Source organism: Camelus ferus, chromosome 17 (genome assembly GCF_009834535.1).
Source record: "Camelus ferus isolate YT-003-E chromosome 17, BCGSAC_Cfer_1.0, whole genome shotgun sequence".
Taxonomy (NCBI): Eukaryota; Metazoa; Chordata; class Mammalia; order Artiodactyla; family Camelidae; genus Camelus; species Camelus ferus.
This window is the reverse complement of record NC_045712.1, coordinates 48,832,944-48,848,928: the sequence shown is the minus strand read 5'-3', so window position 1 is coordinate 48,848,928 and position 15,985 is coordinate 48,832,944.

Here is a 15,985-nt window from a genome sequence, read left to right as displayed (position 1 = left end):
CAGAATATCACATCATCAGAGTCTACAAGTTAGGAAAGACAGACTTAAGACGGTGAGGCACAAACTAAGGTAAGCCCTCATAGGTGTGCAAATCTTACTGGGAGAGGTAGGAAGTTGGCAGGCTAATGCTGAACGCCCTGGGACCCAAAGGGCAAACTCTGATCAGTGGTGTAAATTCAGAAATTCTGCTTCATCATTTTGCTCAGAACGAATCAGGCCCTGTAAATGGACTTAAACCCAGCTACCTCAGAGGAGAAGACATCAGTAGGTCAATTGGTTATTTATGGTCAAAATCCCTGTAGCCTCTCCCAATCTCAAGGGACTTATAAAAGCCATCAGGAGTTTTCTTGAAGGTCCTGGATGAAAAACAACCGACTGGAAGAGTCCTGAAGGGTTTTTAATCCAGACAGTGGCCAAGCCCGGCGATCTGACTTTACTGCGTGTCGTCTCCATGTTCGTGCCAGGCACATGGAGCCATGGGCTTGGAATGAGGCATCATTTCTGGGATCCACAGTTCTGACTCAGGGCGAGCACTGGGGTGGATCAGAGCTGACCCAGAGCCTGGTCGCGTGAGATCCAAGTAGCAGCCACCCCCCTAGTTATGACAACCCAAACAGTCTGTAGTCATTGCAATGTATATATACCCCCCAGGGTGGCAGTAGGGGGCATAAATCCTGAGGAGAGAACCACTGGGATGGAAGTGAGTTATGAAGACAATCCTGGGCTGAAGAGATCACTTTGGGAGTCGTTAGCCTGGAAATGATGTTTGAAGTCATTAGACCAATAGATATCACCAGGGAGTAGATGGAAAAGAGAAGACGTTCAGGGGTGAGATTGGGGGTGCGGCTGCACCAGTATTCGGAAGTCAGAGAGATGAGGAACCAGCAGAGTGTCAGCAAAAGAAACAAGTAGGTCAGGTGGGAGGAACGGAGAGAATGTGATGTCCCAGTGGAAATAAAGTGTGTTAACCAAAGAGACAGCATATAACTGTGTCAAACAGATCAAGTCAAATAGCACTGAGAATTGATCATTTGGTTTCCCATCATGAACGCTGTTGATGCCTATGACATTACCCATCTGTAAGCTGCTAAGTACAGTACTGATTCAACAAGAGGTGGGTCTTACATGTATGACCCCGCACCAATACTTCCTCTAAACTAAGCAGATCAAATGCAGTGTGATTTAATGTTTGTTGATTTGCACAGGTGATCCTTTGACACATCTATTTGATCTGGGTAAAATATGCTTCTAATTGATTCCACAAATAAAGGAAAATAATTACAGACACTAAATACAAAAATGTTTTCAACGCACTTTCTGTAAACAGACAGAGGGATCAGGCACAACTAGAGGGCGAAGTGGAACCATGATGGCGAAGTGGCAGGACATGTTTTCATAGAGTGCAGAGGTTCAGGGGGAAAGTTTGAAGATGCAGAGGAGAGAGGAGAAAGTTGTTGGAGTGATATCCTCGGGTGGGCAGGAGAGAACTGATCCTGACCTTTGAGTCATGTTATGTACGTTTCAGTATATTTCACAGATGCCGAGAATGTTAAGCTGGAGATACGGGAGCAGGTGCCGTATCCTCTGGAAACTTTCTGTCCCGTACCTGCCTGCTTACAGCTTCTGCCTCAAGCACAGCAGGAGGCCTTCTCTGGCCAGAAGAGAGCCAAAATGTTGGCCTCCCCTCCCCCAAGCAGCCCTCAGGCGAAGGCAGATGGGAGTTGGAGTGCGGGTGCCTGGTTCCTTCGCCCTTAGGGAGAGGCAGCCCTAAGGAGGTTCCTGTGCTGTCCCCCAGGGATCTCCAGGGCAGCCAGGCCCCAAGGCCCACAGCAGAAATCTCTTTGGCTCCCCCTGTGCTGGTTGGCTTCCCTCCCCCACCTCACTTCTCCACTTCTCGGGATCATCTCCCGAATAAGCTACTTACACTCAAATCCTTGCCCCAGTGTCTCTTCCGGGGAAACCCAGCTCAGACAGTGTACATTCAAACAACTGTAAGCCCTACCTGCTGGTTAGTAATACATGACTTCTTACAGGTTGCATAGAAAAGTTGTCACTCTGGACAAACTTCAAGCAATGTCTTTATGCCTTTGCAGATTTCAGCCCAGAATATAACATAACACAGTGCAATATTTATCTTGACGAAAATGACCCCAATCTGTGCTTGAGTGTCTCTCTCTGTCACATCAGCGTGACAGCACTGAGCGTTTAGCTTTAGTAAGTGGTTCCCTGTCCTTTGATAATACACCTTGGGCCCTGCATCCTGCTCAGTGCAATTTTCAGCTCCATCAGGGGAAGCCTAAGACAGCTCAGAATTCCCAGAGATTTTCAAACTGTGCTTCATTTGTTCTGCTATGCACTCAGTCTGTCTTGTCCCTTTGAACTGGACTCCCCAGGGGATTCAGTTAGGTAGCCACTTCTTTTGTCCTTTCGTTTCATATGCCCTCGCTGGCCATTTCCTTTTTAGTCTGAATTATGTTATTTCCTTATCCCCCACCCACCCCAACTCGCTCAACTTTCATCAAAAACCCCAGCAAGACAGGTAACTATAATATAAACCCTTCCTTTCCTTAGCACCTTAAGATTTCATTTTGCATAGTTAGGGGATAATTGGTTACATTTATATAGTGTTTCTTAGGTGCCAGACACTGTTACAAGTGCTTTACATGAGGTTTTTTTTTTTTTTTTTAAAATTTCTTTCTTCACATCAACTCTGTGTTACAGGAATAATATTATCTCCATTTTACAAGATTGGATTATGATGAATTTTAATTGGTACACTTTGAATTCCAGAGCACTTCAGGGCTAGAAGCAACCTTGAAAGTTCATGCAGGTGATCTTTTCCAAGTATTCTAGGATAATTATAGACCCAAACCTTTGAAATGGCTTACAGATGCTGTGAACGGAATTGTGTCCCCTTAGAATTTTTATGTCAAAGCCCTAAGCCCAGATGCGATGGCATTTGGAGGTGGGGCCTTTAGGAGGTGATTAGACTTAGGTGAAATCCTGAGGCTGTTGTTCCTCACGATGAGATTAGTGCCCCTTTAGGAAGAGACCAGAGAGCTTGCTTTTTTGTTTGTTTTTTTAAGAATTATATGTATTTGACAATCAGATCTAAAAGGAGTCCTTTATAAAAGAAATCTCCTATGAGAGTTGTTTTGTTAGGTTTTCTCTTTGGGGGAGATAGTTAGGTTTATTTATTTTTTACTTTTAGAGGAGGTGCTGGGGATTGAACCCAGGGCCTTGTGCATGCCAGGTATGTGCTCTACCACTTGAGCTGTACCCTTCCCTGCCCCAGAGAGCTTGCTCTTGTTCTCTCTCCACCCCACGAGGGCACAGCACGAAGACGGTCATCTGCAAGCCAGGCAGAGCCCTCACCGGAACCAAATTGGCTAGCACCTCGACCTTGGACTCCCTCACCTCCAGGCCTGTGAGAAACAAACATTGTGCAAGCCAGTGGGTCTGTGCTGTTTTGTTACAGTATCCTGAGCTGGCTGAGACAACAGGTTTCTGCAGGACCCAGCGTGGCCTCTCTCTCCAGGCCCATCTCACAGGATTATCCCGTCCCCTCCACTCTGACACTCTGGTCACAGAAACTTCATTCTGTGTCTGCAGTGAGACACGTTCCTCCTACTTCCGGGCTTTGATAATTGCTGTTTCCTTGGTCTCGAACTCTGTGGTAGACAAACTAACGGCCCCCAAAGATGTCCATGTCACAATCCCCAAAACCTGTGTATGTGTTACTTTACACGATGAAAGGACTCTGTGTGACTAAGTTAAGGATCTGGAGATGAGAGGATCATCTTGGATTATGCAGATGGTCCTAATGTGATCACAAGGGTCTTTCCAAGAGGAGGCAGGAAGTTCAGGGTCGGGAGAGAGAGAGAGGCCCACAGAGGCAGAGCTCAGAGTGATGCCTTTGCTGGAAGAGGAGCCAGGGCGCATAGTGGTCTCCAGAGTCTGGAAAAGGCAATCCTCCCCTTACACAGTCTCTGCCCAAGAGCCTCCAGAAGGAAAGAAGTCTTGCTGACCCATCGTAGATTTCTGAACTCCAGAATTGTAAGATAATAAATTACATTTGTTTGTGTCACTGTTGGTGGTGACCTGTTACAGCAGCAATAAGAAACTGATACTCTCTTCCTAGCTACTCCTCTCTTCATTTTAATTCTTATTGTTCTTTAGATTTTGATTCAAGTATCACTTCCTCAGGAAAGGGAATATCACTGTCACCCTTACCACTCTGACCACAGACTTATCGCGAAATGCCCTGTTACATTTTCACAGCCTTTCATACTTTTCCTTCATAGCCCTTAACACTGTCAGATTATTTGATTCACAGCTGTGTAACCCCCCAGATTCCAACTTCTGTGAGGGCAGAGTCATGCTGTTTTATTTTTCACCCATTATATTCCCAGCATCTCACACCATAAAATCACAAACATTCAATAAATCATTGTTTAATGAATAAATAAATGAATGAAGAAGTAACTGATTAATAGAGGACATGAAAATGATTGGTTAGCCCTAAAAGAGACATAGAAGATTATTGTTATAAGTTTAGCTGATTAGCCTCCAAGTAAAACTCAGTGCCATATATAAAAGGGATCCTATGAAGCATTAATTTCTATATTTAAGAAGCATCAGAAGTTTACAGTCAGAAACAGGTGCTGGTTAGTAAGAAATTGGAGGTTCATTTCTATCTCATTTTAATTCTTCTGTGTCTAAGTCGTGTCTTTTTCTTGCTTCCACCAGTTCAAGTATATGAAAACTGCTTTGAAAAGGAAATTAGCTCTGAAGTTAACTTTTATAACTTTCTTAGTCAAGATAATCCTCTGTGTGGTGTAGCAACAACCCCTCAAATCTCAGTGGTTTCAGACTCAGGTAAAATGACTTCTTGTCCTCAGGAAGTCTGAAAAAGTTGTCTTGCATCTGGTGATTCAGGAATTCAGACACCCTTCATCCCCTGAAGCCTCGCTTTGACCTGTGGCGTCCAGGCTGCCTGCCCTGGCAGAGCAAGAACTCACAGCCCTGAGCCACCTTGGTCCGGAAGTGACCCACATTACTTCTGTTCTCAAGCCATTGGTCTAAACTTGTCACTGTGGGCCTGACCCAACAACCAGAGAGTCCGGAAAGTGTAAAAGGTGTGGGGAATATTTGGCGAGTATTGTCCACAATGGCTATAAATGTTTTTGGCAGTGAGTTATTACTCATATGCTGTAAGTAAATTGAAATGTTGCCCAAATAATATTTAAATGTCCTTAAAAGTTCCAGCTCTTTGAAGAAGCGATACAGTGAGTCATTTTGTAAAGTCTTTTGTGATAATCACTTCATATGTCTCATTTTCAAGTCAGAGAGGCACGTTTATGTTTATGTTGGCTTTTCTTAAAATCCCAAAGGCAGCTTGCCCCAGCTCTTCCCGACTCCCGTTGACGTGGGATGACATCACAGTGGCGGCTTGAATCTGGCCACAGTGGGATCATCTACACCAGAGTAGTTAGCAAATGCTGCAAATGAGGACCTTTTTGTTTTTCGAAGAGGCGGCTGTTAAACATTTACTAGCACACCACCTTATAGACACTGGCAGTTAAAACAACTGTTTGGTACTAGAAATCAGATTGCAATGTAGTTTCAAAATGAGCCAGCTATATACAGTTTTAAAGCCAGATCATTTTGTGCCCATGGAGTTTGCACAGGCACCTGCACACGGGCTCATGGCTGGCCATGCGGAGGCTCCAGAAGGAGGAGCAGGAAAGGGCTGTTCTAGATTCTGCCACTAGTCACTCACTCACGAGTCCTTGCCCAGGTCACCCAGTCACTCTCAGGCAGGCACGGTTTTTCAAATGTCAAATAAAAAGTTTGTGCCAGCTGGCCTTCCGGACCCTCTCCTGCTCTGATATTGACAATGCAGGTCCCAGTCATGTCATGATGCACACGGTCTGCACTGAGACTGAAGGTACTAAGAACACCGAATAGTCTCCAGGGCAGATATTGTCATTTATTTCCAGATGCTTCTGTTGGGATTTGTGTTTGCTCTGTGAGAAGTGTGCATACCGCAAAAACATCTCTGCAAGAATGGCCCTCTGTTGTTGTAAAATAACTGAGAGAGTCATTTCCCCAAGAATTCAAGTTGCAAGCTCTGTCATTCTGAGAATGAAACTGTACAGCAGCAGCATCTTCCGTCTTTTTAGATCGTGCGCTCTATTAGCTTTTGTCCCAGTGACTTATTACTGCATAATGAATCACCTCAAAAACTCGGTGACTTAAAACATAAACCGGTTTAGTACATTTCACAATTTTCTGTGGCCACCTTTCATCATCCATAACATCAAAGAAGTAACTTAAACACCACCAGACCCCTGTAATCTTGCTGTCCCCCAGATACACCACTGCCACCACGAACAGCGAAGAGACCAAATCTCTCAAAGTTCCACTAAACATTATGCCTTGCCCCTCTAGATAAATCCTGCAGCAGGTTTAGCCCAGTCTTGGTATATAACAGTTATGTAAAAATGTGTTGATTTTGTCAGTACATTAAAAAATGTCTGTCTACAAAATACATGATTTATATATATGTATATATGTAAATCTCTTCATTTATTCTTCAAAGAATAAATCTCTTCCCTCATAAATCTTCCAAGACATTTATATATATTATATATAATATATTAACTTTATATGTGTACTGTTTTGTGTGTATTTGTGTGTGTGTATATATCTATATATCTATATCTATATCTATATCTATATATAGATATTTTTTTTTTTAGAGAGATTTGTTATAAGATATTGTCTCATGCAGTTGCAGAGGCTGGGGAGTCCCACTGTCTGTCTGCTGCCTGCAAGTTGGAGGCCCAGGAAAGCTGGTGGTGGAGTTCAGAGACTTGAGAGTCAGAGAGCTGATGGTATAGACTGCAGTCCAGAACGGAAGGCCTGGAACCAAGAGCACCGAGGGTGAGGGAAGTTGAGGTCCCAGCTCAGCAGTCAAACCCGGTTAACTCAGCCTTCCCCCACGTTTTTGTGCGATTCAGGCTCTCGGTGGATTGGTTGATGTCCACCCAACATCGGGAGGGCTCTCTGCTCTACTCCGTTCATCAAATCTTTTCCAGAAACATCCTCACAGACACACCTGGAAATAATGTTTAACCAGCTCTCTGGGCATCTCATGGCCCCATCAAGTTGCCACATAAAGTTAACCATCAAAGCTAATAACACTGATACTTTATTTAAGAGCTAGTAAAGAAAGTTTAGAAGATGTATACCCATGCCCTCGTCAGTAAATTTGACAACATCAAAATTTAAATAAATCTCTTACAAAATACCATGAACAAAGTTCAAAGAGAAGTGACAAATTTGTAGGAAATATTTGTAACATGTGTAAATACAACATGGATCAATATCCAAATTATACAAAACATTTCTACACATCAATAACCAAAGATAAACCACCAGAGAGAAAGACAGACAAGGGACATAAACAAGTCATTTACAGAAATAAAAATATAACCATAACCCTCACTAGTAATCAGGAAAGTGCAAATTGCAGTCAATTAAGTAACATTCTTTACCTCCCGGATTAATAAAAATGTTTTAACTTGACAATATCAGTGTCACTGACAGTGTGAGGGCAGAGCAGCTGAAAGTGGAGCCGAAATTGGGACAGGCAGCTTTGAGGCCAAGTTAGTGGTATTTATTGAAACACAAAAATACACACCTTCTGTGACCCAGTAATTCCCTTTTTACTAACCCCCTTTGTTCCTGTGCAGAAGAAAGCATTTTGATACTGTCAAAAAATTATTGACAAAGTCACGTATTTATAACATTTTTTATTTTCAGTTAAATGTCCCGAGTTACCAGTCATAACCTATGAATTTCAGTCGGCAGTTGTCATTTTTAATGCATTAATACATTTATAGGTTTTGCATGATTGTTATGTAAGGAACTACATTTTAAGTTACAAGAGTTAATAGCGTTATTTATAAGCAGGAAACAACCTAAACAATCATTCATAATTGAGGTACTAAGCAAAATGTACTGTAGTCACGGTTAAAAGCACGGGGTTAGATTGGCATGTGTTAACATGAACTGGTCTCCAGAACAAGTTGTTGAGTGGAAAAGAACATGGTAGAGTGTTATAGACAGGGGAAGATGATTTAAGCTAAGCAAATACATGCAAAACAATTCTATAAATTATTGTGATTTTGTAAAGAGTGGCATGTAAATGCAAAGAATATGGTCTGGAAGGACCTTTACGAAGCTGCTTACAGGGGTGACCTAGAGAGGTATTGAGGGTAGGAGCAGAAATCAAAGCAGAATTAAAAGGAACTTAAGCCCCATCTGAATATTTTAATTTCTATCAAGACAGCACTTTGCTGGGCAGAGGGTATAGCTCAGGCGATAGAGCGCATGCTTAGCATGCACAGGGTCCTGGGCTCAGCCCCCAGTATCTCCTCTGAAAATAAACAAACCTCTAAAAATCAGTAAACTCACCCCTCGCCAAAACGAAATAATTAAGTAATACAACAATAAATAAATAAATGATTTTTAAAAGGCAAGATGTTATATGTAAAAAGTAAAAATCATTAAAAAAATTAACCACTGAATTTTTTATTTCAACATTTTTGAAGACGCAAATCACTACTAGTAACAAGATGAAGTATCCACATTATATTTTTAAGTGAACAGAATAAATTGTAGGTTCCAGTGTGTAGTACAGCTTCATTCAGGGAAAGAGAAAGAAACTGTTCCATAGATACAAGCTGTATTTAAATGGGAACTATGTGCACATGGTTAGATCCCACAAACTGTTGGTGATGATGACTTTGTCAGGGAAGGGACCGAAGGTCAGAGGCAGAGGGCAGTGGGAGACTTTTACCTTTTTAAAAATATGCTTCTGTTGAGTTTCCATTTCTATAAGGAGCATGTACTAATCTTATCATAAAAATTCTGATTTGAAAAGTTAATTCTGGGTTGGTCTACTTGGCTAGTTATGAAACATCCTGAATTTCACACCTAAACCCTGGTCTATTTCCAGTCCCACTTTTGTTTAAGTGATGGAAATATTTGTATATCCAAGGGACTGGCTTGAAGTTCACCAGTTGAGACAACAAGAGGACGGCCTCCTCCCATCCCAAGTGCACTTTCTGGCCTCCTTCATGGGGAATGAAGAACCCAGAGATGCTCCATTACTCTTCTCTATGGGTAAGGAAAATGCCCCCCAAAGGGCCACATTGCATTTTATTATCATTATTGGTTTGTAACTCTTTAAGAAAAGGGTGTTGAGCAAATTTGAGTATCTGGACCAAATTTTAGGCAAGAATGTGTTGATCCAGACCAAATTATACAGCAAGTCCTGGAAGAGACAGTATTTATTGTCTAACCCCTTTTTTAAATTAACATAGGCACAAAGGGGTAAGTGTATAAATTGATGTTGTTCCCATCCCACCCGTTTGTGCCCCCGAAAAAAGATAAGAAAAAGATTTTACAAACAGTGTCTGTGTGATGGTATCAAACATGGTGGGAAAAGCCTCTTCGACCTCAGTCATTTCCTGTTTGTCAGTTTTCTATCTAGGTGTCAGGTTTAAATTTGGAACACACAATATGCAGTGACTTTATCTCAAGCAAGGGAAGAAAAGAAAAAAAGGAAAGAAACAAAACTTCAGATTACCCAGCTGAAAACAAAATATAATCTAATATATAAGGTCATGTTACTTCTCCTGGTGATAAAAGCTATTGTGCTATAAAGGCAGTTAATCTGCACGATGCCCTTGAGAGCCATAAACAACTATGACTCTAATGGCTTATGAACTGTTAGACTGTGGTTTGGGAACTGCTGACACTGAAAGACTATAAAATAAGAGTGATGATGAGAAGTGATGGATTCCAGAATTGGGCTAGTTCAAGAGAATCAGTCTTGCAGACACAGTAAACAAAATTATGGTTACCGAGGGGAAAGGAGGTGGGAAGGGATAAATTTGGAAGTTTGAGATTTGCAAATGTTAGCCACTATATATAAAAAAATTAAAAAAACCCAAATTTCTTCTGTGGAGCACAGGGAACTATATTCAATATCTTGTAATAACCTTTAATGAAAAAGAATATGAAAACAAATATATGTATATATATGCATGACTGGGACATGATGCTGGACGCCAGAAATGGACACATTGTAACTGACAATACTTTAGAAGTTCCTTCTGAGTAATACACAGGGGAAAGGGAGAGGGGGAAACCCTATTAAACCGTACTAGTGACTGACCCAGAGAACAGCACGTCGCTAAGAGGAATTTCTCTGTGCACGTGTGTCTCCCCCACCCAGATGTCCCAGTACAATGCCAATTCACTTATTTTTAATTGTGATATAACTGACACAGTGAAAATGCAGAAACCTTAATGGGATAGCACAATCAACGTATCCATCCATGTAACTATCACCCAGACCAAGCTTTACAATATTCAATCACCTTGGAAGAATTTCTTGCAACCTTTTCCAGTCAATTCCTCATCCCCTAGGGGGCGCCAGCCTCTCCTGCAACTGCTGTTGTCAGTTTAATTTGCATGTTCTTGAACTTAATCGAAACGGCATCAAACAGTAAGGGGCCTTTTATGTCTGGCTTCTTTCACTGTTGAACGCCATCTGCGTTGTTCCATTTTGAGATAGAATGAATGAAAGCACTGCGAGCATTCTTTACAAGTGGGCATGTGTTTTCATCTGAGCACAGGTCACCAGGTACAGTTCCTGTGGCTCCCGAGACCTAGGAATGAAAGAGAAAGGTTTCTCAACCTAAAACACGAGACAGAGATTGGATAACCATACACACAGCCCCGCACAAAATGAGAGGGGACAGAAAATAGAGAAGTCAGACGGCTGTAGCAAGTTCGAAATCCACCAGGCACAGGCCACCAACCTCTTGATTCGGGCCCACTTCTGCATCCTGTGAGTGGCTTATCCTTGGCTCTTGGCTTTGACCTTTGAGCCCTTAATTCCTCCCCCTGAATCATCATTTGTCTCCCATTAAAAAAAAAAGCCTGTGTTTGCAGCAAGATAGCTCTCTTAAGCTGCTTTCTGCTTATAGAAATTAATTTTTCATACTATCTCTGTCTCTTTCATTCTACACCAGTTTGATTCCTTTAACAATTCTGTGGGTTTCTTATATCAGTTTGTAATAAACTCCAATAAACAAAGCCACACCCACATTTCTTTCTGAGACAAACCCTTCTACATCTGGGCCACGTGTATGGCTGGGATGGAACAAAACTCTTAAAATTCTTAAAAGCTTTATTACTTAGTTGAGGGGGGGGGTCTATAAAAGTCTGCTCTTAAATCTTTCTGAGATCCTAGCACAGCATCTTACAGCTACATACTTGAGATATTTACCCCGAGGCCATGTTCCACTGATGCTCTGGATTTGGTCTTGCCGTTTATTATTTTCAAAATCTTTTACTGGGAGTCACTGGGGATGGAAAAGAATTTTATTTTCAAGCCCAGCGAGTCCTGGATAACTTATGGTTCCTCTAAATTTGACTCAAGTACTTAGCCATTCCTTATTTCATCTCTTTCTCCTGCTAAGTCATCATAATCAGGAGAAGCCCGGCACTTCCTGCATCCCGCCTGAAAATCTCCACAGCCAAGCCCGTGGGTGACTTGTTTTCCAAGTCTCTGCAGGCAACGATATTGCCTAACTGTGTGCCACCACGTAACAAGGACTGCTTGTTGCTCATCTTCACATACCTCTTCTGTCACTGCCGTAGGCATCCTCAGCAGTGGCCTCCTGAGGGCTTTGAATTTACATTTACGGTATTCTTAAAGCCCTACCAGCATCCACCCACTGCCCATCCCAAAGCCAGTGCCACATACTTAAGAGTTTTCTTAGGGCGCACCCATCTCCAGGCACCATCGGATGCACAAGAAATCACATCGACGTGTGATGGCTTCAAACAGAAGTCACGTAATTATACTCATTATTTTGTGGGGCAGGGCTCTCCAGAGTGATTCTTCCGCTCCATGTGACACTGACTGACGTCACTCAGTGGTATTCAACTGTGGCGAATGGATTGGTTTGGAGAGTCCAAGACAGCCTCGTCCCATGTCTGAAGCACTTTGGTGAGATTGACTGGAAGTCTGGGCTTAACTGCAGTGTCCACACATGCCCTCTCCAGCAGGATGGTCTCAGGACATCCAACTACTTAGAAAGGGCAGACATCAGGTCTCCCAGAGACTGCGTTCCAAGGGACCAAAGCGGAAGATGCTAAGCTCCTTCTGACCTGGTCTTGGAAGACACACAATATGCCACTGCCGCCACATTCTAATAGCTCTGAGTAAGTCACAGGATCTGGGAAGGAAGCCAGAAGGATGGTTCACTGGGGAGACTTGATAGCACATATGGTACGAAAGTAGATGTCACTTGAAGACTAACAAGAATCACTGTAATGTCACTGTTCTTCATCCAACTAGCAAATAACCATGTTCTACTTTTTAGTTATAAGTCTTTTCTGTGTTATGTAGTCTTAAGTACATTATTTAATATTTCTGTATTTTCTTTGCCTTATTGGTTATACCTCATAAATGTGGTGATTTAACTGAGATTTTAAAGTGCTCAGTTGAATGTCTACTGCTTAGTAAATATTAGGCATAATAATATAAATATTTAATATTTTTCATCCCTGTTCCTATAAGAATCCTGTTGCAAAGAAATTATTTGTAAGGTATAATAAACAAACAAACGAAAAACACACACACACACAAAGAAAGTACTGTTAACCAAAATTATCTTATTTTATTGTTGAAGTTTAGATATTTATAAATGTTATTTAGAAATGGTGAACAGAAAACTGGAAGGGCATTGATACATGTCAATACTGACTTATACTTCTAAAGAGAATGGGTTTACAGATAAATTTCTATCCCTCAGTCCCTCTTTTCAGTGATGATACTCTGCACATCAAAGCTCACAACTCCCTGAGATAGAAAAATCAAGTCCCCAAGGAGATGGGGACCGGACTCTAAATTAACAGGTCTCCCCAGTAAAAAAAAATAATAATAATAAAAAAAGTTCTCATCACAAGGTAAAAGAAAACAGGTCTCCTCATTAGGGTCAGAGAGTAGCCGCAGAATCAACTTTTATAATTATAATAATAGTTCTTGTTGTTGTTATTTTGAGTTACTAGCATGCTCAGAGAGCTCAATTTCAGAAGACAAGTCTAAAATTTATGGTTTTGTCTTTCTGAAGTTACGGCTGTGGTTAAAATCTGATAAAGAATTTCTGTTCCTTTTTCTAATTCCATGCAAGATGAATTCATTTATAAAAAGCCTCTACTTCATTCACTCATTTAAAAGAGAAGGTATGAATCAATCCACTCAGGAAACAAATCTTGTTGTAGATAAAGGATCCGTTGTTTTACAAAATAAAATTAAAAGTGTAAATGTGGTTAACGTTTTAAAGATAGGTCAATTGAAAGCACTCCTTGAACTCATTTGACCAAGTATTTTTTTTTTTCCAGTTTTTGAAATCACACCTGTATTAAGACATGCTCTCTCTTCCTCCGTCTGGTAGGCACAAGGTGTGGGAACTTGTGCAATAGATAATTAATCTCTATTGCTATCTATAGTTTCATAGTTAGCACTGTCTTAGCAGAAGTGTGAAAAAACATTCACACCTTTGAAAATGGATGATTAACTAATCAAATGACAATATGAATGTTAGACAGCATTACCGAAATGACTGCAAGGCAGAGCTCTTTATGATGATAACGTTCTCTCATTTTTAAGGGTGGATTGTTCAGTGGAATCTGTGGTCCTCAAACATCTAAGCAGATTCTCAACTTTTTAATTGCATGAGTCTTCAAAAAAGAATGAAGCAAATTTCAGATGCTTCCCTATTTAAGCATTTTTTCCAGTTTTATTGAGAAATAATTGACACACATCACTGTCTAAGTCTAAGGTGTACAGCATGACAGTGTGATTTACATATATTGTGAAATGATTACCACAATTAGTTCAGTTAACATCCATCTTCTCATACAATACAAGATACAATACAAGAAAGGGGAAAAAAAGGAAAAAATTTCTCATTGTGATGTGAACTCCTAGGATTTACACTCTAAGCAACTTCCCATGAAGCATACAGCAGTGTTAGCTATAGTCATTATGTGGTACATGACATCCCTAGTACGTAGTTATCTTGAAGTTTGCACCTTCCACCAACTTCATCCAGTTCACCCTGCCCCCATCTTCCATCTGTGGTAATCATAAGTATGATCTCTATTTCTATAATCTTGCTTTCTTGTTTTTTTAAGATTCCTCATATTAGTGAGATCTGTCTGGCTTATTTCACTTAGCATGATGCCTTTGAGGTCCATCCATGTTGTTGTGAATGGTAAGATTTCTTCATTTTTTATGGCTGAATAATATTCCATTGTAAATATACACCACAACTTTACCCATTCATCCATCGGTGAACACTTAGGTTGGTCCCATGTCTTAGCTATTGTAAATAACACTATGAACCCTCCCCACTGAATGAACTTTAAATTAAACACAAATTCAAAAAATAAAGAAAAACTGAAACTGATTACCACTTATCTACATTTTTAATTGAAAACATTCTTAAAATGAAACAATTTTATTTCTTGGAAAAAAAAAAAAAGGAAAACACGAATTCAACAGATAGCAAGCAGGGCTCCTTGCAGGAGACCCTATGATTCAGCAGAAATACATAAGTGAAGGGGGAGGGTATAGCTCAGTGGTAGAGCGCATGCTTAGCACGCACAGGGTCAATGGGTTCAATCCCTAGTCCCTCCATTTGAAAAAAAAAAAAAAAGTTAAAGTAAGAATTACGTAAGTGAGTCCTGGCCCCTGTCTGGGCAAGCCCCACCGCCTAGTGAAGGAGAAAGGCTTGAAAACAAATAAGGCGCTCACATAAAGCAGAAATGTGAACCGGGGCTGTGGAACTGGCACCGCCAGAGTGAGGCGGGAAGGGAGGCTGCGCGGAGCAGGGGGCACACGGGCTGGGCCGGGAGTGGTCTCCGCGTCCCACTCTCCTTGTAAGACAGTCAGCCTGAGGACGGAGGCTGGACTAGACCGATGGCCACTGCCAAAGCCCAGAAAATCGAAGCCGAGGGTCGAGTACCTTGAATGGGAAAATGTGGGTCAGAATTCCATGCGGTGATTAGTAAGAATAATAAGGTCTGGCTGCAGTTTGGAGTCACCAATGAGGGCGGGCACCAGCAAGCCCCGGGTGGAGGTGCTACTGTCCATCTTCAAAGTTTCTGAGACCTTTTACGTCAAGATTTCTCTCTCTTCCCCTTCTCTCTTACTGGATTAGAGAAATGAAGCGCAATCCTTTAAGACTCTGGAAAGCCCGACAGTCCTGCCTAGGGTAGGCTCCCCCACATCTTTGTGTCTTTACAGTAAACCCTGGAAAGCGATCGGTTGTGGACTGAACTGTGTCCCAAGTTCATATGTTGACGCCCCCAGCCTGACTGCAGTTGGAGGCAGGGCCTGAAAGGGGGCAACCCCGCGTAAATGAGGTCAGGGGGTGGGGCCTTAATCTGATAGGACTGGCGTGCTCGCAGAAACAGGGAGACACACCGGGCATACCGCCCCCCTCTTCTCCCCTACTCTGTGCCCAGGGAGGAGGCCGGCTGAGGACACACCCGAAGGCCTCCCCACACCCCAACCCGGAAGAGAGGTGCCACCAGAAACCAACCCTGACGGCAGCTTGATCGTGGCGTTCCAGCTGCCAGGCCTGTAAGAGTACACGCTTCTTCTGTCTAAGCCCCCCTGTGGTTTTGTTTTTGCAGCCTGAGCTGACTAAGGCACAGTCATAGTGGAAAGAATACGGCCTCTGGAACCAGAGAGGTGGATTTTAATCTGAGCTCTGCCACTTTCTAGCTGTCACTTATACTCTTCATTGTGAAATACGGACAATGAGTGTAATGTTGCCCCTTCGTTGATTTATTCAGCAATTGTTTCTTGAGTATGTTGTATGTG